At 45.2% G+C, this 23,960-nt stretch overlaps 1 long non-coding RNA gene across 2 annotated transcripts in view; it reads left to right on the top strand.

The window, feature by feature from the left end:
* The window catches only part of LOC139704734 (uncharacterized), a 45,631-nt gene extending 23,095 nt beyond the window's left edge, over window positions 1-22,536 (top strand). Inside the window, exon 3 of one of the 2 annotated variants that reach the window (XR_011706703.1) lies at window positions 22,412-22,536. This is a non-coding gene — a long non-coding RNA (uncharacterized lncRNA). Of the gene's footprint in view, window positions 1-1,161; window positions 1,582-22,411 lie in introns of those variants that run through there. The other variant, XR_011706702.1, reaches the window with a different exon arrangement.
* Window positions 22,537-23,960: the final 1,424 nt, after the last annotated feature.

The following is a 23,960-nucleotide window of genomic DNA, read 5'->3' as shown; positions in this document are numbered from 1 at the left end:
CCCAGGAACTGGCTGGGGCTCTGCAAGTGTGATCCGCATCTCATTTGAACAGGCCTCTGCTGCTTCACTCACACTCACACCCAGAGTAGAGAGACTTACAGGATTCCAGCACTCAGGAAGATCCCCTTATGGTCCCCAAACGCCCACCTTGTTCAGCGGCACAGAACCCCATTCACTGGAGCACTCTGGGAATTAGCATCCCTGCCCTTCCTGGGCCTGACTGTGAAGCAGGGTTGGGCAGTGGGGAAGGGAGGCTCTAAGTTTTGGACACCAATTACTTTACCCCAGCAGCAAGTCTGGGTCCTGAGGAGAGACACCCCTCAGTTCAGGAGACTCAGGGCTGCTGCAGTCTGCCCCTGGGTAGGGGCTCCCTACCTGGGCACTGTAGACCTGAGTCCTGCCTGCACCTGCCTGCAAAATAAGTCGAGTCAGTGACAGATTGGCATAGAAACAGCTGGAGAGGATGCCTGGAGGAGAGGCCTGCTCCTGAGGGTGGGACGAGTGGGGAATGCCCAGGCTCCCACTCCCCATCCCACCAGCCCTCACCTGGGATTGGGGGGAAGAGACACCCTTCCTGGCCATGCTCTCAGTGTTGGCCCTCTTCATCTGAGACCTTCTAGAAGTTCACCACCTGTGAAGTGTGCCACTCTCCACTTGTACTCCCCTAATGACAGGGAACTCATTAGCTCCTCCAAGGCCTGATCACTGGCCCTTGGCTCTCAGAGAGGAAGTCCTTCTTGTTGAGCCGGAGCTGAGCTTCCTGGGATACACCCATTAGCTGGCCCAGAAACTGTCAAGGCTACAGGGCTAATGGTGTGACGTCTGCCTCACCAGTTCTGGCTTATGATCAAGTCTCTCCAGCCTCCTTGGCCATTGCCTCTCAGCTGTTTCCAAAATCTGTTACATTTATTTTAATCACTTCATAGTCTCTGGCGGGCAGTGAGCTCCCCATCACTGCAGGAATGTGAGCCAAGGGTAGAGGCCTGCGATAGGAACTCAGTGTTGGGTGGAGGCTAGGTCTTTCCTGATCCTCCAGTGGGTTCCCCAGGAGGCAGGCGGAGAGATGAAGGAGGCAGGGAGTTGGGGATCACTGCACACTCTGGGTGGTGAGGCTCTGAACCATCAGCCAGCCATGTGGCCTTTGTTTTTTTCCTTTTCCAGAGACTTTCTGAAACAATGCCCTGCCTACCAGCTGTCAGGGAGGGGTCTGTCCAGTGGGCCCAGGCCTCCAGACACACGCAGCAGGCCCCGCCTGGGATGATGGAGGACCCCCAAAGCACACCTTCTAGCTCCCACTTGACACCTCCCTAAACATAGGAAGACACTTGCCTGCACTTGGTTTACCCTCCAGGTCCCCAACACGTGCCTACAGACCACCCCAACCTACCCCTCCAACTACTGGAAGTAGCCCGAGCAGGGACACACTCTCCTTCAGCTACCCAAGAAAACCTTTGCAGAGGACCCCAGTGAGTCCCACATGGAAGGAGGGTGGTAGCTCCCTATCCTTCCCTGTCGCCTCCACATTCATTTCGAATCTAAGTTGGACTTAACTCAACCAAAACAAAGCCTAGTCACCTTCAAGACAGTTCCCAGGGCTCTGCCTCTTCCCAGTTGGTTCCTCGGTGCAGTCAATCTACCTTATATAACTGCTTCTCTGTGGCCACCTCCCTATGGGACAGCCCCACACCCTGCATAGACTGCACTGATAGGCCACGGTGACCCCGATCACATCATGACTCCTAGCTGCTTGTTGGAAATCCACTAATTAGCACTCCCTCTGGAAACCTGCTTGGGTAATGCCCGGGACCCCAACAAAGGCTGTGGCCCCCATGTCCTCTTGCATGCTGCCAGCAGCTCTCAAGCATGATGCGGTCTCTGGACTCTGTTCGCCCTTGGGGACACCCCTGTTACTTCACAGACCTGTGAGTATAAAATGCTTTCTTGTGCTGCCTACTGCGCCTCCCTGGCCCACAGCCCTGCACCCAGCTCTCCTGCGGTCTGGGCTCTCCGGGAGAATGGCCAAAGGCCGAGGCAGCCACTCTCAAGGGACTCTAAGGCTAAATTAGAAAAACATCACAACAAGGAGGCTTCAGGCTCAGGATGGGTTTGAGAGCAGGAAGGACACCCGAGGAGCCAGGCAGGACAAAACCATCTGCACAGCCAAGAAAGGGCAGGTGGAGAGGACACAGGGCACAGGCTGGGATGACCACAGGAAGAATCCTTACCTATCTTCTCTCCTGTGCTCACAAGAGGTCTTCGAAGCAAGAAGCATTGGCCTCTTTAATGGCTAATCCTATCAGACGGGTGGGATTTGGACCCTGGCTCCCAGCCTGGCATTGCCCAGAGCTGTTCAGATCTCTCTTGAAAGGGTCAGGAAAATAGGGCTCAGTGGCGCACATCTATAATCCCAGTGACTTGGGAGGCTGAGGCAGGAGGTTCAACATCAGCCTCAGTGACTTAGCCCTCAGCAATTTAGCAAGACCTTAAGCAACTTCGCGAGATTCTGTCTCAAAAAAAGTTTTAGGATGTAATTCAGTGGTCCAGCACCCCTTGGTTCAGTCTCTAGCAATGCCAAAACAAAAAACAAAACAAACAAAAGTCAGGCAGTCTCTACAGGGCAGCAGGGTTAAATTTAGCTCAGGTTTCTGGGTTTCACATCAGCATTTGGTCGCAATCACGGCCTGGGCTGGCCTGTTTGGTTCCTCTTGCCAACCGAATGCCCCGAGTTCCTTCAACATGGTTTTCAGTTCCTAGGGGTAGTGGTCCCTTTGATCCTCATATTACTCTCACAGTCCCACCCACTGCAGAGCACCTCACCTAGCTTCCCTTCCAACAGGGCTCAGGGACCAGGGTGGCAGGTGAGGACAGCAGGGACCTGGCTGCCCAGGCTGGCCCAAGGACTCCTGACAGTTTTTAGGGCATTGGGAGGGGGGATTGAACCCAGGGTCTCATACATGCTAGGCAAGCACTCTGCCACTCAGCCACATCCTACATCCCCAATCCCCTTTTTATTTTTATTTTGAGACAGGGTTGTGGTCAGCAGCCTAGCCCATGGATTCTTCCTGGATCCTAGCTGGCTGGATTTGGTGGCCCACCTGCATAAGAAATAGAGGAAAGATGAAAAATGAACAGTGAATTCTGTGCAGTTTGATCAAACTGGGGAGAAGCAGCTAGAATGCTTCTCTCCAACTGCCCTGCAGAAGCAGTTCTGACTTAACAAAAGCAGATGACATAAATATGTAGATTGAGTTAGCCAGCCTGGGCCAGGCAGGCCTGAGTGGACAACTTCCACTTCCACTTTCTTTGGTGCCTGTCAGAGTGAGGGGTCGCAGCCTGTCAGCTTCCCTCTCAGCAGGAAGAATGTGTTCCCAATTGGCAGGGAGGTGGGGAAATCTTCAGTCTGTTTCAGCATGTGGGCGCACACCCACGCCACTGAGTTCATCTCCTCAATCAATCTTGAGGGAAGGGGGGCTCCCATGTCCTCTGGCTGGCCACCCATTGTGGAATCAGTGTGCAGAATCTGAACACAAGAGGTCAGCTGCTTATTCCTGAAGGAGGAAATTCTGAAATATCTCATCTCTCTAAGGGAAGGACTTTGGTGTTAGTTTGCATGAGAACGTTCTTTCCATAACTTCGTGGCTGTTAATCTTTTTGATGGGGTTTGACAAGTGACTGAGATTTTCACCTCTGTCTCCAAATGATTTCCTCTGAAGACTGTTGATTATTTACAAAGTACCCTGGCTTCCACATTACAAGAGCTTATGTCCCTTTCTTTCATCTGAGACATCCCACCTTGGGCGGGATGTGACACATTCTGAGTTAATGTCTGAAGACCCCTTTTAGCCAATCTTAAGGAATGGAAAGTTAAAAAAAAAAAAAAAATATATATATATATATAAACTTTTGTTTGTTTTAACATGGTGCTGAGGATCAAACCCAGTGCCTCACGAGTGCTAGGCAAGTGGTCTACCACCGAGCTACAATCCCAGCCCCAAGCAACAGAAAGTTTTTTGAAAGATTAGCTCTTAGTCGAGAAAAATGCAAACTCCTAAGAGCAAAGCTATCCAGGCTGTACAATCAATTTGAGCTAATAAACAGAATTTCTTTAGTTCTATCATTTTTACCCAATGAAAAACAACTGTAAAAAGCAATCCTGTCAGATCTGCACTGGGAGGTGCCTGTGAGCTAGAACCCTTATGTAAATTGAGTTAATCACCACGTGGGTAGAAAGAAGCTTTAGAATTTAGACATTTTACAGAACTGTAAAAATTCTGAACACAGCTTATAAGAATTAATATCATTCCAACAATTAAAAAATTAAAAACACATATACATTGAAATATACTTGGTAAACTAAGTCACAACACAATATAAACAGTTCAATTGAGAAAAATGTTATTTTAAAAAATAGCCAGAGTTGGTCATGGTGGTACATGCCTGTAATCCCAGGGACTTGGGAGTCTGAGGCAGGTGGATCAAAAGTTGAGGCCAGCCTCATCAACTTATAGAGGACTTATGAAACTTAGTGAGACCCTGTCTCTAAATAAATAAATAAAAAGAGCTGGGGATGTAGCTCAATGGTAAAGGGGCTCCAGGTTCAATCCCTGGTACAGAAGGAAGGAAGGAAGGGAAGGAAGGAAGGGAAGAAGGGAGGGAGGGAGGGAAAGAGGAGGGTGTGTAGGTTGGTTATTTTAGTTCCAAAAAGAATAAAAAATAGCAAAACCCAAATAACTCTAAATCATAAAAAAAGTTACTTTACCTTTGCCTCAGAGATAGCACAGTTAATATTTTAAGAAGACCATGAAGCACCTTATTGACTGATCTATTTTTTGAAAGCACTGCTAGGATTTATGATCAATTAATAACAACCACAAAAATTCCACAGGTTTAGGTCATTATAAAATGATGTCATTTCAGAAATTAAAAACAGAAGCTATATGTAGATAATCAGCATTCTAGTAAATCTTTCTTTTTTTTTTCCCCCCCTGGTGCTGGGGATTGAACTCAGAGCCTTGTACATGTGAGGAAAGCACTCTACCACTTGAGCTATATTCCCGATACCTAGGTAACCAGCATTCTAAATCATCTGTTATTTCCTTTGGCTTATCTCAGGCCTGGAACAAAGAAAGCAAGACTCCCTTGTTAATTTCCAAATATATTGAACAATTAATATATTAAAATAGACAAACCATGAATGTCATACATGTTAATAGGTTAGTCAGGCATGAGCAGGTGGGCAGGAGGACAATGAGGAGAAGACATCAGATATTGCATTAAGAAAATCCATGAGTCACCAGCCACACACACCTGCAATACCAGTGATACAAGAGGCTGAGGCAGGAGGATCAAAAGTTCAAGGCCAGCCTCAGCCTCTTAGCAAGGTCCTAAGCAACTTAGACAACTTGTCTCAAAATAAAACATAAAAAGGACAGGGAAGTCAGGTGTGGTGGTGCATGCCAGTAATTCTAGCGACTTGGGAGGCTGAGGTAGGAGGATAACAAGTTCAAAGCCAGCCTTAGCAATTTAGTGAGGCACTGACAACTCAGTGAGATCCTGTCTCTAAGTAAAATATAAAAAGGACTGGGAATGTGGCTCAATGGTTAAGTACCCCTGGGTTCAATCCTTGGTATAAAATAAAACAAAACCAAACAATATATAGATATAAGCATTACACTTATTAAAGGAAAGCAAAACATTTGTGAGGTGTCAAAAATCAAAGATTTTTCTGGGTGCAGTGGTGCATGCTTGTAATCTCAGTGGCTCAAGAGGCTGAGACAGGAGGACTGTGAGTTCAAAGCCAGCCTCAGCAACAGTGAGATGCTAAGCAACTCAGTGAGACCTGTCTCTAATAAAATATAAAATAGGGCTGGGGATGAGGCTCAGTGGTCAAGTGCCCCTGAATTCAATCTCCAGTACAAAAGAAAGAAAGAAAAAAAAAAAGTCAAAGATTTTTAGCTCTGTATTAAGGTTTCCTCTTAAAAACAAAACAATTTAAAAAGCTACATTTTTATAAATCCAAAATGTCTGTCGTACATATTTATTTAATATATTCAATTTTATAGCTATATTTTAGATTATTCATGGAAATCAAACATAGTCAACATTTAAAAATATTTTTTAGTTGTCAGTGGATCTTTTTATTTATTTGTATGTGGTGCTGAGAATCTAACCCTGTGCTTCACACATGCTAGGCAAGCGCTCTACCACTGACTTACGACCACAGCCCCATAGTTAACATTTTAAGTTATTTCTTTGCCAAAAAATTCCTAATGATAAAAGCAGATAGACCTAGGTGGTGGGAACATGAGGTTAAGGGGATAATTCTATAGACTGGGCCTACAGTGCTGACCTATATATATATAGTTGTAGGTAGACACAATACCTTTATTTTATCTTTATGTGGTGCTGAGGCTCAAACTCAGTGCCTCATGTGTGCTAGGCGAGTGCTCTAGTACTGAGCCACAACCCCAGCACCCCCATACTATCTTTTAAAAAGTAATTTACTTAAGGCTACTCTGGCCCTGCCCTGGCTTAGGCCAATAGGATATATTACATTCCTCAGCAAACACCTGTTATTGCAGGAAAAATGAAGGTCCCAAAACTCCTCCTTGCCAATAAGAACACAAGTTACCCTGAAGGGAGACTTTTGTGACCTTTATGCAGACCAGATTTTAGGGCTCAGGAAGACAGGATTATTAGAAGCAAAAGCCACCAACCATAAAATCTGTAAGAATAAATTCCAATCAGAACCAGTCAGTGTGGGCTGACCCAGAGTTGCTTTGAAATTTTTTATTTTTTTTGGAAAATCGCAAATAAAAAGTTTAATTTCAGAAACTGAATCCATCATTTATAAATACACTAAAGCACAGTCCACTCGAATTGAGAGCAAGCGAAGGTACAGTATTCAACAGAAGGACAGCTTCCTAGCGGTGCTTTGAATTTTTAACATGTCATTCCAATAGTAAAAATCCTTTGGGCTGTGGTTGTGGCTCAGTGGTAGAGCACTCGCCTAGTACATGTGAGGCCCTGGGTTTGATCCTCAGCACCACATAAAAATAAATAAATAAAATAAATGTGTTGTGTCCAACTACAATTAAAAAATAAAATTAAAAAAAAAATCCCCCTCCTTGGGGTAAGACCATATACAGTGGGGACTTGAAAGTATGATGCAATGCTACTGTCAGTCAAAGATCATGATGTAGGGCTCGGGCTGGGGCTCAGCGGTAGAGCGCTCGCCTAGGATGTGCTAGGTTTAATCCTCAGCACCACATAAAAATAAATAAATAAAATAAGGGGATATATATATAAACATTGTCAGGGACTAGAAGGAAATTCTCCTTCAAAAAATAGCCTGACAGCCCTCTGGGAGACATCCTGCCTGGGAGGCATCCTGCAGCCACCTATCTCCCTGGAACATCCTGCAGTTATCAGGATCATCAGACATCTTTATCAGGATCATTAGACATCTTGCAGCTGGCAGTTTTACCACCCACATCCAGCAATTGCTGATTAGAGAGCTTCCCCATCCCCAGCATATAAATACCCCTGTGTGAACAATAAAAGTTTGCAGCTTGATCAGAACTCCTGTCTTGCTGTCATCCTTTCGTGTCTCTTGTCCCTTCATTCCTGCCCATCTAGGTTCGCTGCCCACGTTGATGTGTCCTGCCGGACGGGACAAAACATATATATAAAGTCATGATGTAGATCTGGGCTGGAGTTTCTGGAAATTTCCCCAGGACCCTCAGTAGAACTGGAGGACAAGAAGGAGGCACAACATCCCTCTCCTCTCTGAGAGGACTTTAAGAGAGTCCTTTTCCCCCTTTTCCTTTCCCTTTTAATGAACTCCTGCCTGCTACTCTGTGGACTTATTTGAAATTCATCCTGGGGGACTGCAAGGAACCCGTCACAGACCTCCACGCTTGCTTTGGCTCTGCAGGTCGGTCTTGCTCCATCATACTAAGAGGAGACTGTACATTGAAAACACCGAACACTATGTCTCTAATAGCTACAAACGTCTCAATTGGTTAACAGGCCAGAAAAATGAGTTATTAGTTATTAGATGAGTTATTAGAAGCATTCTTATTATGAACAAATTAAATTACTTATTACAAATTTACTAAAGTCATGTGAATTAAAAAATCATTTGGTAGCTGGGGCTGTAGCTCAGTGGCAGAGTGCTTGCCTCGCACGTGTGAGGCACTGGGTTTGATTGTCAGCACCATATAAAATATAAAAATAAACAAAATAAAGGCATGCTTTTCATCTACAACTACAAAAAAAAAAAGTCATTTGGGAGTCGAGCATGGTGACACCCACTTGTAATATCAGCAGTTCAGGAGGCTGAGGCAGAAGGATCTCAAGTTCAAAGCCATTGTCAGCCACTCAGCAAGGCTCTAATAATGAAGCAAGACCCCATCTCAAAATAAAAAATAAAAAGGGCTGGGCATGAGGCTCAGTGGTTAAGCCCCCCTGTGTTCAATCTCTGGGACAAAAAAAAAATTTTAAAGGTATTTGGGGGGGCTGGGGTTGTGGCTCAGCAGTAGAGCGCTCGCCTAGCACATGCAAGGCCCTGGGTTCGATCCTCAGCACCACATAAAAATAAATAAAATAAAGGTATTGTGTACAACTAAAAAATAAATATTTTTTTAAAAAGGTATTTGGGTTGATTTTCTACAAGTCAATATAATACCATGCAAACAAATTACTTAAGCACATAAGCACATAGGAGCATACAAGAAAATTTAAAAACTTAGAAGATTTAATATTTGCTATTTTTAAAAGTCAGACTTTTGACAGGATTTTAAAAAATTTTGTAGTTGTAGATGGACAGCATTTCTTTATTGTATTTGCTTATTTTTATGTGGTGCTGAGGATTGAACCCAGTGCCTCACAGGTGCTAGGAACGCACTGAGCTACAGCACCCAGCCATTGACAGGATATTTGAAAGCAGTTTGGTAAGTCTTAAATTTGTATTCCCAAAGTTGAGTCTAGGTAGAGAATTTACATCTTAAAGACTAAAGTTAGCTAAATTTAAAGAGCAAGTTTCCTCTTCACAGAGAGAAAATGCCTTTGAAAGAGAAAATTAAAAGCCTCCACTAGCCAAAACAAAAATAACAATTGTTGAGAGCCACAGTTTAGTCAGAATGAGGCCTGGCATTTTGCTAGAGGGAATGGTTGAAAGGTGACCCTGCTCCGGGATTAGGACGGATCCTGCTGGGATTAGGGCGGATCCTGCTGCCTCAGGCGCCTGCTACTTTGGAGTTCCCGTTGAGTTCTCCCTGGGTTCTGAGAGAATTGGCGCATGGAGCCCGGTGGAGGCAGTGTGTTCCCCGGGAAGTGTGTGTAGAGTGCCAGTGAGAGTTTGGGAATAAAGAGTTGCTGTTTGAACCTACAAGGCTTTGTGGCGGCTCGGTTATTTGTGCCCAGCCAGACTGCGGCAAACAATAATTTAAATGTGCAGAATTTTTTTAAAAAGCAGATTCACCAGGAGAAATCTCATGAGCTCAAAATAAAGCAATTGCAGGTAAATTTCATCTCTTTCTTCCTTTTTTTTTTTTTTTTTTTGCCACTGGGGATTGCTTAGCCACTGAGCTAAATCCCTACCCTTTTGGTTTTTGAGACAGGGTCTCCCTAAACTGCTTAGGGCCTCACTAAATTGCTGAAGCTGGCCTCAAGCTTGCATTCCTCCTGCCTCAGCCTCCTGCGTCACTGGGATTACAGCCTGCACCACCATACCCAGAAGTACATTTCTTTTGATAGAAACCCATCTGATGACTGAAGCAAGAACTATGCTTTTGAAATCTGTTCCTACAGACATCAGAATTTGCCTGTTAAGCCAATTGTCAAGTTAACAAACATATAATTGTACTAAATCAGCTTCTACTTTTGGAAATATAGGCCATGTTGTAATCAAAACTTCTCTCACGAGCTCTGAAATATAATTAGCACTTTTCACTTTCATAACAAAAGTCTCCCAAACAAATACTCTAGGTCTCTACTCCTCTTAGTACCTATTCCAAACAAATTAGCCCCAGACAACACCAAAGACAAGGCCAAATTTTCCTGTCAACTAGTTCAAGAAGAACTCCAAACTGATTTCAAGGAGACTCCAAATTGGCTATGGCTTTTTAGCCATGGCTGGGCACAGTGGCACACACCTGTAATCCCAGCAGCTCGGGAGACTGAGGCAGGAGTTCAAAGCCAGCCTTAGCAATTTTATAAGGCCCTGTATCTAAATAAAATATTAAAAAGGGGCTGAAGATGTGGCTCAGTAATTAAGCGCCCAGTTCAATTCCTAGTACAAAAAAAAAAAAAAAAAAAAAAAAGTGGCAAACATCTGTTGGGACTATAGTCCCTTCATGGTCGTTATTCTGTTACCAGAAGCCTAACCCAAGGACCCTACCTGGGTCCTGGCTGATTGGATTTGGCCACCGACCTGCATGCAAAATAGGCAAAAGATGGAAAAATAAATAGCAATCTTAATGCAGTTTGATTAAACTGGGGAGAAGCCATCTAGCTGCTTCTGCCCACCAGCCCCCAGAAAAAGGTAGGATTTAGAGACAAAAGCAGGAGATGTACAGATGTAGCTGTAGGTATCTAGCCTGCATTACGCAGGTGTGTGGACAATCTCCTTTGGTGCCTGGAGGGAGAGGGGACAGTCTTTCAGCTTTCTTTCTCAGCAGGAGGAATGTGTTCCCAATTCACAGCAGGGGCCCAAATTCAGTCTGTTTCAGATCTCACTAATTTGCCCAGGCTGGCTGCATACTTGAATCCTCCTGCCTCTACTTTCTATTTCAGGGAATATTCAATGAGATTCAGATCTCCCAGGCTGGAATGCTTCAAGCAGTGTCAGGGCTGGGTGTGTTGGGTGGGGGTGGGGCAGGCGTGGCAATAAGAGGACGCACTTGCCCTCAGGGCAGTTAGACACCCTGCTTACCTCACCAGAGACCCTCCCAGCCTGACCTCAGGAGAACTGAGGAGCCTAGTTCTCTGGCTAGCACGGAGGGATAGAGTTCCATAGACTCAGAACTCAGGAGTTCCTGCCTGGCTCCAACAAGGCCAGCAGCCACCAGGCAAAATGCTATGCAAATCAACCTTTGAGCTTTGCATCCGGTTGGGGGTGGAGTGGGGAGGGGAGGCCATGGATGGAGCACCTGAAGCTAGACTTCAGGAAGAGGACATGGGTGGGTGCTGTACCCACTGCACAAAGAGAAGCTTGCGGCTCTGATGGGAAGGAAAGATGTGGAGACAGGTGTTCAAGGGGAGGGGAGGAAGAGGAATGAAGGGACAGTGCCAAGCAGGCAGAGGATCCAGAATTCTCATAGTATTAGATATGGAAAACATCAAACCTCCAACCAGTGTGGCCTGGGAAGAGGGCAACACACTGATAACATTGATCCTTTCCCAATATGCTCTTTCCCAGTTACTAGACAAGCCCTGGGAGGAGATATCCATCAAGCCTAGAATCACAGTCTCTGGGAGGAGGCCAAAGCATTGATCCTTCCCAAGATAAACCCTTTCCCGTGGATACTTACCACTGACCCCAGAACCTCCATCTGGCCTATTAAAAAGAGTTCGCAAACTGAGTGCCCAACTGATATGCTCATTAATCAAATCACCTCTCAGTGTAACCTATATAAGCACAGACTCCCCCTTTAGTTGGTGGCTCATTTTCCACCAGGAAAGTGGGTCCATCAGAGGCATGAATCCACCACTGAAGAAAGGCTCTGCTGATCCATGAAGTCCTTTTGTGGGAACACGCAGCAGGCTGATTCTGCCTTTTGTTCCAGCCACTCAAAGTGGTTCATCCTGACCTCTTTCCAAACCAACCTAAGAAGCAGAAAGACGCTCTCTTCTGAAAGGATGTCCCATTTGGGGCTCATTCCATCAAGAGTCATGGCCTGTGGGCCATATTGGGGACTGGATTAGGCTAAAACAGAGAGGGAAGAGCTATGTTGTCCTGCCCAACTCTCTGATCCAAGGTGCTGGGGAGTAATGTGGCAAGGATGGGGCAGACACTGACTCTCAAGCCTCTCTTCCTAAAGGAAGTGTCCCTCTGTATCCCGCCCCCAGCCACCTCAATACATAGAAAGATGGACCTGGAGAATGAGCCCAGGATCTCCAGGGTTTTCTGGGTGCTCTTAGATGTCCTACTGAAGTGGCACCCCCTTTCTCCACAGAAAAGCCCGTTTCACCATGCTGATTTTAGGACTGTCAGCAAAAGAGTCTCTGAGAAAGAGTTCAATGTAGATAAACTTCCTATTTTCATGTAGCCCTGTTTACTTGGCCACTGGCAGAGAAGATACCAGCACTCCAGATGCTGGACACTCCCTCACTAGTTTTTCACAAACATATCCAGTATAGTACTTTGTAGAACTGTGCAAACAAGGCCTCTGGCCTTGAGCTGGGCTTCACAGAGATGTCTACATTTTTAAGATAAGTTACAAATGGGCTCTGTGGTAATAGCTGGCAGGGGGATTAATTGATTACGGCAAAAGCTGTGCCCTCTGAACCTGGCTGCAGCCAAATAAAACTGTTTCCTGCTATCTTCAGTACCTTGCCTCCTTTGTCACTACAACACTACCTCCACCATCAGACTTTGTCACCCCAATCAGAGGTAATCTCATGGAATGTGTCCCCATCAACCAGACTAAGGCTCAGAGATGGATCTGTCCCTCAGTGGACTCTCATTGCCTTACCTGGGATCCCTTAGAATACCTTGTGGAAAAATCCCTTCATACCTTCCACCCAGTCTCCTCAGCCACAGCTTCCCTTTGAGTTCTCAGAATACCACAGAAGAAGGGGGACTCCAGTGAGGAGGCCAGGCGGCCCTGATAGTGTAACAGTGGTTCACTTTATGCTTTGACTATCTCTTGTTACTCTAAAACTGACATTTTCCCAACCTTCTCCTCCTTGACATTCTTCTCCCTGATTTTCTCCTCCCAATCTCTCCTTCCTAATCTCAGGAGATGGGATTTCTGAATCACCTCTTAAAAAAAACAAAACAAAAACAAAAAACCCCCCTGCTCCCTTGATGAGAAGAATCACAGACTCTGGGACAGGAGGCCCCTGTGTTTCTCTTTTGCTAGGAAAGCAGTAAAACTTTTTTTTTTTTTTTCCTTTTTCTCAAAATCTTGTCTTTGTTATTGCATTGGCATCAGGGACAAGGACAGAGTTTCAGCAACAAAAGAAGTCGGGCCGCTGTGGCCGGGTGGGGGTGGGGGTGGTCTAGGGAGCCTGCGCCAGCCTTGATATGGGTGTGTATGTGGTGTTGCCCAGTTAAGCACGACGGACCCCCTCCTGGGGCTGCAGTGACATGTTCAAAGTGCAAGACCTCTTCCTTCAGGATGTGTTGGGGGGGGGGGGGCGGGAATTAAGCTGAAGTCATTCCTTGGAGGGAGTGGGGGAAGCCGACTTCTCTTAACAAAAATATCATAGAAAACAAGCCCAGAGCTGATCTGTAGGGTACGGCAAGCACGACATTCAGCAATTGGCCCGAGTTTCAGAAGGCAGAGTGTTTGCAGATTGGCTGACTTTCAGCCTTGGAGTTTAGGGATTGGCTGACTTTCAGAAGTGGAATCGCTGGAGTAAGACGATTGCTGATTGGCTGGCTCTCAGAAGCGTGGTCATTGGAATGAAGCCCTTGTGTAATGTTGTCAGTGATTGATTGGGCCAGGTTTAAATTTGGTCTGTATGACTTGTTCATGGCTTGGAACTGGTTCTCGAAACAGTCTTTCCCCCTCTTCTTAAAATTTAGAGAATAGAAATATTTTGTTTTCTCCTCCCCCACACACAGTTGACTTCTCTCCTCTTGGACCAGGGAGGCACTAGTCATCTGTACCCAAATTCCAGAATCAGCTCAGGACTGGCCATTCATTCCTTCAACACCTCTTTCTGAGAACAGCACTCTAGAAGGCAGACCAGGGCCCTTCCCTTCTCCAGGGGATAATTGAGCCCAGAGGTGGGCACCCAGAGAGTGTTCTAGAAGTATTTATTGGGGGTGATGGCTCATTATACTTCTATCTCCTGGTGGCTGTAGGTCTGACTTCCCTAGCAGCTGGTCAGATGGGGTTCCGAGCCTGCTGGATGAGGGAGGAGAGAACCGAGAGGCTTTGGGCCACTCAGTGGTAGAAATTCAGAGAACAGCCTGAAGGACCTGTTGCACACTTGGATCAATCACTGGCCCTGAACAAGCTTCTGGACTGGGCTGGGGACCCATAGCCAAGGAGGTGGCTGCTATTAAAGACAGCAAAAGAAGGTGCTTCTGTGAAGTCTCTTTCTAGTGCAAAGAGCCAGGTGACATCTTTGACTTATTCTCCCTGTGTTATTGATGGGCTTTGCTTTATTCCAAAGAGGACTGGAACATGAGCATCATGAAGACTGGAAACTTGTTTGTCGTCTTCACCATCTTCTGTATGGATGGGTGGATTGCTAGTGGATGATGGCTGAATGGTGAACTTGGCAGAACTGGTATAGGCCATACCCTTTCATATATACATAGGCATATACACACACATACATATACATATAGTTTTAGATGGGCACAGTGCCTTTATTTTATTTATTTACATGGTGCTGAGGATCAAACCCAGTGTCTCACACATGCTAGGCAAGTGCTCTTCCACTGAGCCACAACCCCAGCCCTGTACCCTTCCTTTGCCGACCCCTCTAGAATCCAGGCTCAGGGTACCCACCCCCACTCCAATACACACATAAAGGTGTGGACCGAACACAGCTCACCAGCTCCTCACTTCTGGATCCAGAGTGAGCCCCCTGTGATCCACTAGGGTCCAAGTCCTCTTTGATTGTTAGGGCTTCTGAAGTAGTCAGCTTTAACTTCTAGAATATGGGGTATACCTTTGAGAAAAACAAAATATATTAATTTGGGTCATAGGTCAGAAAAACAAATTTATATTTGTCTTTGGCCTGAGTTGGTTTTGGCCTTTGGCCACTAGTCAGGAGAGCAAGAGGGATGGGGAGGGTTGTCTTGGCCCTAAAGCAAGAAAAATGGGTTGAAGCCTAGTCTGGCCAGAATCCTGAAGGGAACTGCACCAGGTCTTCCCCCATCTGGATCGTTTATTTCAGGACATATTTAACTGAGACCCTGCTTTGTGCTAAGTACAGTATAGGACATAAGTAGACTCTGCCCCAGCCCTGAAGGGACTCAGTGTCTGGTGGGAGACAGATAAGTGAGTAAAGGTACACTCTTTTGTTTTGTTCCTCTTCAGCCCTTTTTATTTTTTTATTTTGAGCGAGGTTGTCACTAAGTTGCTGAGGCTGGCTTTCAACTCACGATCCTCCTGCTTCAGCTTCCCGAGCTGCTGGAATTACAGGCGTGCACCACCACAGCTGGCTGAGATACACAGTTCAGAGTAATCAAGGCTGTTAAGAAAGGGTAAAGTGTTACCGTTTTGGTGTTCTTGTTTTTTTTGTACCAGGGATTGAACCCAGGGGTGCTTCACCGAGACACATTTCCAGCCCTGTTTTATGTCTTATTTAGAAATAGGGTCTTGCTGAGTTGCTTGGGGCCTCACTAAATTGCTGAGGCTGGCTTTGAACTCGTGATCTTTCTGCCCAGCCTCCCGAGCCACAAAAACACCAAAACCATACCACTTTAGCCTAAAAAGCTGAGCCTGGAGGGCCTGGGCTTGACCTTCAGCCAGGAGCCCTTCTGAGTCCTCATGGAGCTCATTATCTTTTCAGCTCCCTGCCAGGGATCTCCCTATCAGCTGCGCCACCTTGCATGGCCTTTTGGTGTTGTTTTTAAACAAAGGTAAGGTGGCTGCTTGCTTTCCCTCTTTCTCTTCCTCCCTCCCTTCCCTTCTCTGCCCTTCCCTTCCCCTTCTCCTTCCTTCTTCCTTCTTTTCTTTCCGTAAGGTCCTTGCTTAGCATTTGGACTGCCATCTTAAGGGACAGCCACCATTTTAAGGAAAAAGTTTCACTTTCCCCCCCAAGGGCGTTTCTGAGAAAGGCTCACCACTCCCTCATCCCAACCCAACCTCTAACCGCCTGCATTAGGACCCGCCCAGCTCTGATTGCTGAGCCGGCTCCATAAAAGTCCCAGAACCCAAGCCTGCTTTGCCTCTCTCCACTATAGAGAGATGGCCTTTATTTGTCAGCTCTGACAAATAAACTCTGCGGTGTATCTCTGCCTGGTCTCAGTCTTTCATTTCTCATTTACCTGTCTCTCATTCCTTGCTTTCCCTTCTCTCCCTCCCTCCCTTCCTTTATTTCTTTTTTTCCTGAACCCAGGCACTCTACCACTGAGCTACACCCCCAGCCCTTTTACTTATTTTTAAAATTTGAAACAGGGTCTCACTGAGTAGCTCAAACTGGCCTCAATCCTGCAATTTTCTTGCTTCAGCCTCCTGAGTCGCTGGAATTACAGGTGTGCGCCGCCACATATTTTTGGGGTGGGCACTGGCTGAATCCAGCCAGCTGGGGTCCAGGCGGTTCCCTGGTCTAGGCTGCCAGTAACAGGAGCACCTGGGCGTGGCTTCAGATGGCATGCCCGTGGCCCTCAGCAACCGACTGACTTTCTGTGAGCCTCAGTGTTCTCATCTGGGCCTTGAAGATGGTGAGCCCAGTGGGGCAGGACTAGGTGAGGATCAAGAGAAGATGGCTGTAAAGGGCTCAATCAGTACTGCCCTGAACTGTGGCCCTGCGCTGTAAGAGGGCCTCATTCTGGTCCTCTTCTGCCTGTTCTCTGTCCCACTGGGACAAACAGTGAGGGCTTCTAAGGTTCCTGACTTCACGGTTTGGGGGCAGTTTAACCTGGGTCTCCTGCCTGTCTCTATAGACTCTCCAAGGGACTAGGCCGCCTCTTCTAAACCTCTTCCCTGTGGCCCCTTCTGGGGGAAGAAGCTAAAGGTGGACAAAGGTCAGATTTGAGCCAGACCAGATGGTCCTACAGGAAGTGGGGAAGGTGCCTGCCTTTGGGTCTATTCTCCCCACAGAGAAAATGGTCAAGGTTCTGGGAGTGGAGGAAACTGAGGGCCTCAATCAGGCTGGAGGACACCCCCACTCTGGGACCTTTGGAAGGAGGAAATCTTCCCAGAGGGGAGGAGAGTTAGCCCTCCAGTCCTTAAAAGGAGAGGACCTGAGACAGCTGTGGCTGGTAGTGAGCCACAGGCTGGGAGGGAGAACTTATCCTGTCCCCAGCCTCAGACCAGAGCCCACCCCCCCCCCCACCCCCAGGGGACTCCAGGGGCCTCTGCAGGGCTAGAGCTGGGTTTCGGTTTCTGCAGGGGAGGGGCTGCAGAGGTACCAGCCCAGGAAGGCTAGAGGGAGGACTGGGTGGGGGTATGGAGCAGGAAAAATGTGGGTCAAGGGTGGAGGGCGGTGTCTCAGGCACCCTGAGAAGGTCCAGGCTGTGAGAGAGTCCCCTCTGTGGGACGAGTTAGTTATCCAAGGGCGCAGTCTCACCCTGTGTGTCCATCTCAGCCCACAGATTGCTTCTGCTCCTACCCTGGCAGCTTTGGGACTGAAAGGGCAAATTTCCTGAGTTGTATAAGCTTTTTGCAGGCAGTAGGGACTCTGTCTGAGAAAGGCAGGCAGGTGGCTAGGTGAGTGGAAAGGGGCTTACCTTGTTTCCGGTGCTGAATAGTAATGACCTGTCTAAAGTTACCAGATTTAGCAAACAAAAATATGGGACTTTCAATTAAATTTGACTTTCAGCTAAACAATGAATTTTTTGTAAATATAACTATGTCCCATTCCATGAAATATGTGGGTCAAGTTAATACTCAAAAATTGTTGTTCATCTTATAAAAACCATGTGCTAACTGCTTGCCCAACTGGAGCTTCTATTTGTTGTTTATCTTTAAATTCAATTTTAACTGAGCTTTTACATTTTATCAGACATCCCTAGGCTTGTCCCACTGTGGTTCCAGTGGACATTCTCAAGTCCATCCCTGAAACAGAGCCAGGATCTTGACAACAGAAAGGAGCCTGTCTAAGGTTACCAGATTTAGCAAACAAAAATATGTGACTTTTAATTAAATTTGCCAGTATAGGCCTGACAGGTCTCCCTGATAACAGAGATAAGATCATACTTGAGATTAGATCTTACCAGAGATTGCTGAAATCTTCCTAGGAGAGGATTTCAAGCAAGAGATTTCAAAGTATAGCAAGGTTTATTAAAAAAGAAAGAAGGAGGGTTGCGGTTGTGGCTGAGCGGTAGAGCACTTGCCTAGCATGCTCGAGGCCCTGGGTTCAATCCTCAGCACCACATATAAATAGAGGTATTGTGTGCAACTAAAATATAAACAAATATTAAAAAAAGAGAGAGTGATAAAGAAGATGGCAATGGAAAGGGAGGGGGAGAGAGGGTGTGAGCACCAAAGGAGTGAACAGGCCCCTCAGAGACAACTCACTTCTTTGTGTCTCAGTTTTTACTGCAGTTGGAGGGAAATTGTTATAAGGTCCCACTCAAGTATCACCTCTGGGCTCTGGATGGGCAGACTACATTGCTAAGAACCAAAGGGCAACTCTCGATCATCTTGGCCTGGCTGACAGGTCCTAATTGAAACTGGTTTTTCAGAATTTATGGTCAGTGGGCTCCAGTCTTAATCATTGTGCTTTCCTAGGTCTGAGATTCTGGTCTGTGTTGTTTGCATAGGGTCTTGTTTTTTAGCGTTTATGCCACTCTGAGCAAACATATCCCGTCCTTTGCTTCTTACCCCCTGAATTTATCCATCTTCCTCCTGTTGTAAGAGGAATAGTTTGTAGGGCTGAGATCAGGCAAGGGTCTGAAACAGCTATCTTGTCTGACCTTGAGGTGCCCCTGAGGCAGGATTGTTGATGAACTGATTTGCTCTATGGTAAGTATTTTCTTAAACTCCTGACCCACTGCTTATATCTAACTGCTTCCTAACAGTCTGTCTCCCTAACCCTGCCATTCCCCTTGCACAAAATTCTAGATCTGACACCAGGGATCCTAAGGCAAACTAAGCCCAGGATGCTTGGCCAATTGCTCTGTATCCCTCCCCACTAGCACACACAGCCATCCACTGACAACTCTTATCCAGGTGGAGGTGGTCAGGGAGAGGCTTGTGGGGCTGGGCTTAAAGAATGCTTGGGAGGAGGCTGGGGTTGTGGCTCAGTGGTAGAGCGCTTGCCTCATACGTGTGAGGCACTGGGTTCCATCTTCAGCACCACATAAAAATAAATAAGGTATTGTGTCCATCTACAACTAAAAAATTTAAAAAAAGAATGCTTGGTAGGGGCTCAGGTATAGCTCAGGGCAGAGTGTTTGCCCAGCATGTGCAAGGCCCTGGCTTTGATTCTTAGTAGTGCAAAAAAAGAATTCTTTGGAGAAAATGCCCCTCTATTCTGGGAATCCCAAGTAACTTCCTTGCAGGCCTGGTGTTTGAATACAGGGTGATACAGGAGCTGGGAGGCCAAGGCCGGGTTCTTAGGGCTTTGGATATTAGGCCAAAGTGCTTTTTGTACTTTACACTAAGCAGTGGGGAATTGTAGAAGGGAATTTTTTTCTTTTTTCTGGGAGTGCCAGGGGTTGAACTAGGGGTGCTTTACCACTGAGCCATCCCAGCCTTTTTTATGTTTTATTTTGAAACAGGGTCTCAGTGAGTTGCTTAAGGCCTTGCTAAATTGATGAGGGTGGCTTTGGGTTTTTTTGTTTTGTTTTGTTTTGTTTTCTTGGTACCAGGGATTGAACCCAGGGGTGCTTAAACACTGAGCCATATCTCCAGCCTTTTTTATATTTTATTTAGAGACAGGGTCTTGCTGAGTTGCTTTAGGGCCTAACTAAGTTCTGAGGCTAGCTTTGAACTTGAGTCCTCCTGCCTCAGCCTCTGAGCTGCCAGGATTACAGTCATGTGCCACCATACTGGACTGAGGGGATACTTTTAAATGGTAAATTTGTTGGTTTGGGTAAACAAGTAAATCAAGAGAGGGCAGTGTTCTCTAAGTGGAACCTGAAAGTCCCCAAGATACTTCGAGGAGATCTGCAATGTCAAAACTGTTTTCATAGTAATACTGAGACCCTATATGCCCTTCTCACTTGACTGATGGCTCTAAAGTAATAGTGAATGTGTTATCACTTTAGCACAAGTTAAGACAGTAGCACCTGAAGGGGGTCAAAATAAGCCAATTGGCATGAGGATTATTTCCAGCTGAAGGCAATGAACAACCAACTGCTACAGGAAGAGTTCTCTGCCCTCTTATATGTCAAAATACCAGGCATAAATTTCCCTCTGTGAAGATGTTTGTCCCTGTACCAGAAAGGGAAAAGCTTCTCCCCACAGGGATGGAGAGCAGGCAGTGAGATGAGTTTGCATAAACAGTCCTTAGTAAAATAGCCCTTATCTTCCATTGGGTCCCCCATAGATGTCCTGGTCACTTCCCACAAATTATCACCCTTGTAGCCCAAACTCTCTTTCCTTTGTCTCAGTGGTATAAGTCCCCAAGTCCAGTCACTTCATAGAGTCTCAGTTCTGTTCTGTGAATGCCCATGCACATAAATATTAATGAAGCTGTGTTCCCCTGTTAATTTGTCTTTTATTAGTTTTATTTGCAGGTCTTCATTAATGACCCTAAGTGGGTAATGAAAGTCTTTCCTCCCTGACACCAAATTGTACTAGTAATCTCTAGTACTTTTCTATTTTTCATTTCTTTTTTGGGGGGGTGGGAGAACCTAGGGGCACTTAACTACTGAGCTACACCCCAGCCTCCCCCTTTTAAAAATAAGGTGACTTTTTTTAATATTTATTTTTTTAGTTGTAGTTGGACACAATATCTTTATTTTATTTATTTTTATGTGGTGCTGAGGATCGAACCCAGGGTCTCACACATGCTAGGCAAGTGCTCTGCCACTGAGCCACAACTCCAACACCACCACCCCCAGCCCCTTTTTATATTTTATTTTGAGACAGGGTCTTGCTAAGTTGCTTAGGGCGTCACTAAGTTGCTGAGGCTGGCCTTGAACTTGCAATCATCCTGCTTCAGTCTCCTGAGTTGCTGGAATTATAGGCATGCTCTGTGCCAAGTACTAGTACTTTTCATTGCCATGTGTTTGCAATTTTTAGAAAAGTTTAGTTTATGAATGACCTTGACAGAGCAGTAAAAAGTATCAATTTTATTAACTCTTAACCTATAAGATGTATACACCTTTGTTATTTTAATATTTTGAGTGACAAAAGGAGAAGTATGCACTTCTGTTTACCAAAGGAGGATGGTGGGCTCCAGGAAAAGTGCCTCTGTGATTGGCTGAGATGTCACCTGAACTGTCTGCTTTTTTCTTTTCTTTTGGTACCAAATATGGTGCTTTACCACTGAGCTATGTCCCCAGCCCTTTTCATTTTTTTTTTTTCAGATGGGGCCTTGCTAAGTTGCTGAGGCTGGCTTTGAACTCACAGTCCTCTTGTATCAGTCTCCTGAGCCATTGGGATTACAGACATGTACCACTACACCCAGTGTATGGCTGCTTTTTTAAAAAATATTTTTTAGTTTTAGGTGGACACAATATCTTTATTTTTATGTGGTGCTGAGAATCGAACCCAGTGCCTTATGCATGCTAGGCCAGCGCGCTACCACTTGAGCCACATCCCCAGCCCTATGGCTGCTTTTTTGAAAGAATACCATTATCATTTTTATCTGAAAGACTGACAAAATATGGTAATTCAGATATATTTTCAGATAGTTAGCAGATATTTTCTCAACAATGAATGAAGTATGCCTGTCACTCCATGTGAAAGAACAGGTAGTACTGGGTGCCGATAACAAAAATCTGAGCTTTCAAGCAAAAGTCAAAACTTTGGAACACTGTATCCATCACTGTGAACTTGACAAGCTTCCCAATACTAAAAGACTTTGTGATTAGTAGTGATATTAACATGTGATTTTTCAATATTGTATAATGAAATGTGTCAAAATTTGTAAGATTTGCATAACTTAGTCAATCAAAACTTTCCAAATGACAAATGTATCATGTTATAAAATCATGCACACATAAAAGATTCATACAAAGTATAGACAGATAATTGTTTTGTGGTTGTTTTGTTTGATCAAACCCAGGGCCTCAAACATGCTAGGCAAGCTCTCTACTATTGAAGTACATCTACAGTCCCAAGATGATAGTTGTTTTTTTTTTGTTGTTGTTGTTGTTGTTTTTTAAGTATTTTTTAGTTGTAGTTGACACAATACCTTTATTTTATTTTATGTGGTGCTGAGGATTGAACCCAGGTCCTTGCACCTGCTAGGCGAGCACTTAACACTTAGCCACAACCCCAGCCCCCCAAGATGATAGGTTTTACTGTCAGATAATATAAATGTCATTGGTTTCCTTTTATTTTAATTTTAGTTTAGTTTTTGCAGTAATGGGGATTGAACTCAGAGGTACTTGACCACTGAGCTCCATCTCCAGCCCTTTTTATGTTTTATTTTGAGACAGGGTTTTGCTGCATTGCCCAGGCTGGCCTTGAACTTGGGATCCTTCTGCCTCAGCCTCCCCAGCATGCACATGTGCCAATTATATAAATATAATGTAATCTATTAAACCATTACTCTATTGGTGAACATTTCAGCTTTTTTGATTTCTTTTAACTAATTCAAACAATGATGCAATGGGTATCCTTGGAAAAATTATAAGCAGGTAAGTGATATCTTCATATCTGTTTGTTCAAAAGGTCTCTCTGAACATGTGAACTGCTGCAATCCAAAGAAGATCTGTGGGTTGGATCAATGTCAATTTCCTGGTTGTGGATATTGTACTATTGAAAGATTTTGCCACTAGAGAAAACAAGAGGGAAACCAGGTGAAGGGTACACAGGATCTCTCTATATTCTCCTTCCTTCCTTCCTTCCTTCCTTCCTTCCTTCCTTCCCTCCCTCCTTCCTTCCTTCCTTCCTTCCTTCCTTCCCTCCTTCCCTCCTTCCCTCCTTCCCTCCTTCCCTCCTTCCTTCCCTCTTTCTCTTTCTTTCATGAAGTACTACTGATTAAACCCAGGAAATTGAACCCAGGGGCACTCTTCCAATAAACTACATCCCCAGCACCCCCTCACTTTTTTCAATTTTATTTTGAGACAGGGACTTGCTAAGTTTCTGAGGCTAGCCTCAAACTTGTGATCCTCCTGCCTCAGCCTCCCAAGTCACTTTGGTACGGATGTGTACCAAAGTTCCAGGTTTATACTTTCTTTCTTTTTTTTTCTAGTTTGTGTAACTGCAAGTGAATCTATAATTATTCCAACACAAAAAGCTTAATTAAAAAAACTGACTCCCAGTAAGAAGTTATTATCAAAATAACAAGTGTTGGTGAGGAAGTGGAGAAATTGGACCGTTTCTGCACTGTTGATGAGAATGTAAAATGGTGCAGCCACTATAAGAAACAATGTGGCTGTTCCCCAAAAATTAAATATAGAGGTGGGCTGGATGGTGCACATCTGTAACCCCAGCCACTTGGGAGGCTGAGGAAGGAGGATCACAAGTTGGAGGCCAGCCTCAGCAACTTAGTGACACCCTGTCTCAAGATAAAAAAATAAAAATGGCTGAGGATATAGGTCAGAAAAATAGTGGCCCTAAGATCAAGCTCCTTCGCTGAGGGGAGAAAAACCACTAAATACAGAATAATCATATGATCCAGCAATACCACTTCTGGATGCATAATCCAAAAGAACTGAAAGCAAGACTTGAAGAGATATTTGCACACCATGTTCACAGCAGCACTCTTTGTGATGGCCAAGACCAGAAAGTAATGCAGGTGCCCATCAAGGGATAAATGGATAAGTAAATGCAACATACACACACAATAGAATATTGCTCAGCCTTAGAAAGGAAGGAAATTCGGACATATGGCACAACATGGACATTTACTAAGTGAAATAAGCCAGTCACAAAGACAAATACAATATATACGTGTGTGTGCTGTGTGTGTAGACATTAAAATAAAAACGTGTTTTTAGAAAAATGGCTTTAAACAAACAAATAAAAACCCAAAAAGACAAA

Source organism: Marmota flaviventris, chromosome 2 (genome assembly GCF_047511675.1).
Source record: "Marmota flaviventris isolate mMarFla1 chromosome 2, mMarFla1.hap1, whole genome shotgun sequence".
NCBI classification, from domain to species: domain Eukaryota; kingdom Metazoa; phylum Chordata; class Mammalia; order Rodentia; family Sciuridae; genus Marmota; species Marmota flaviventris.
The sequence above is the reverse complement of the archived record's forward strand: the minus strand, read 5'-3'. Positions and strand labels throughout refer to the sequence as shown.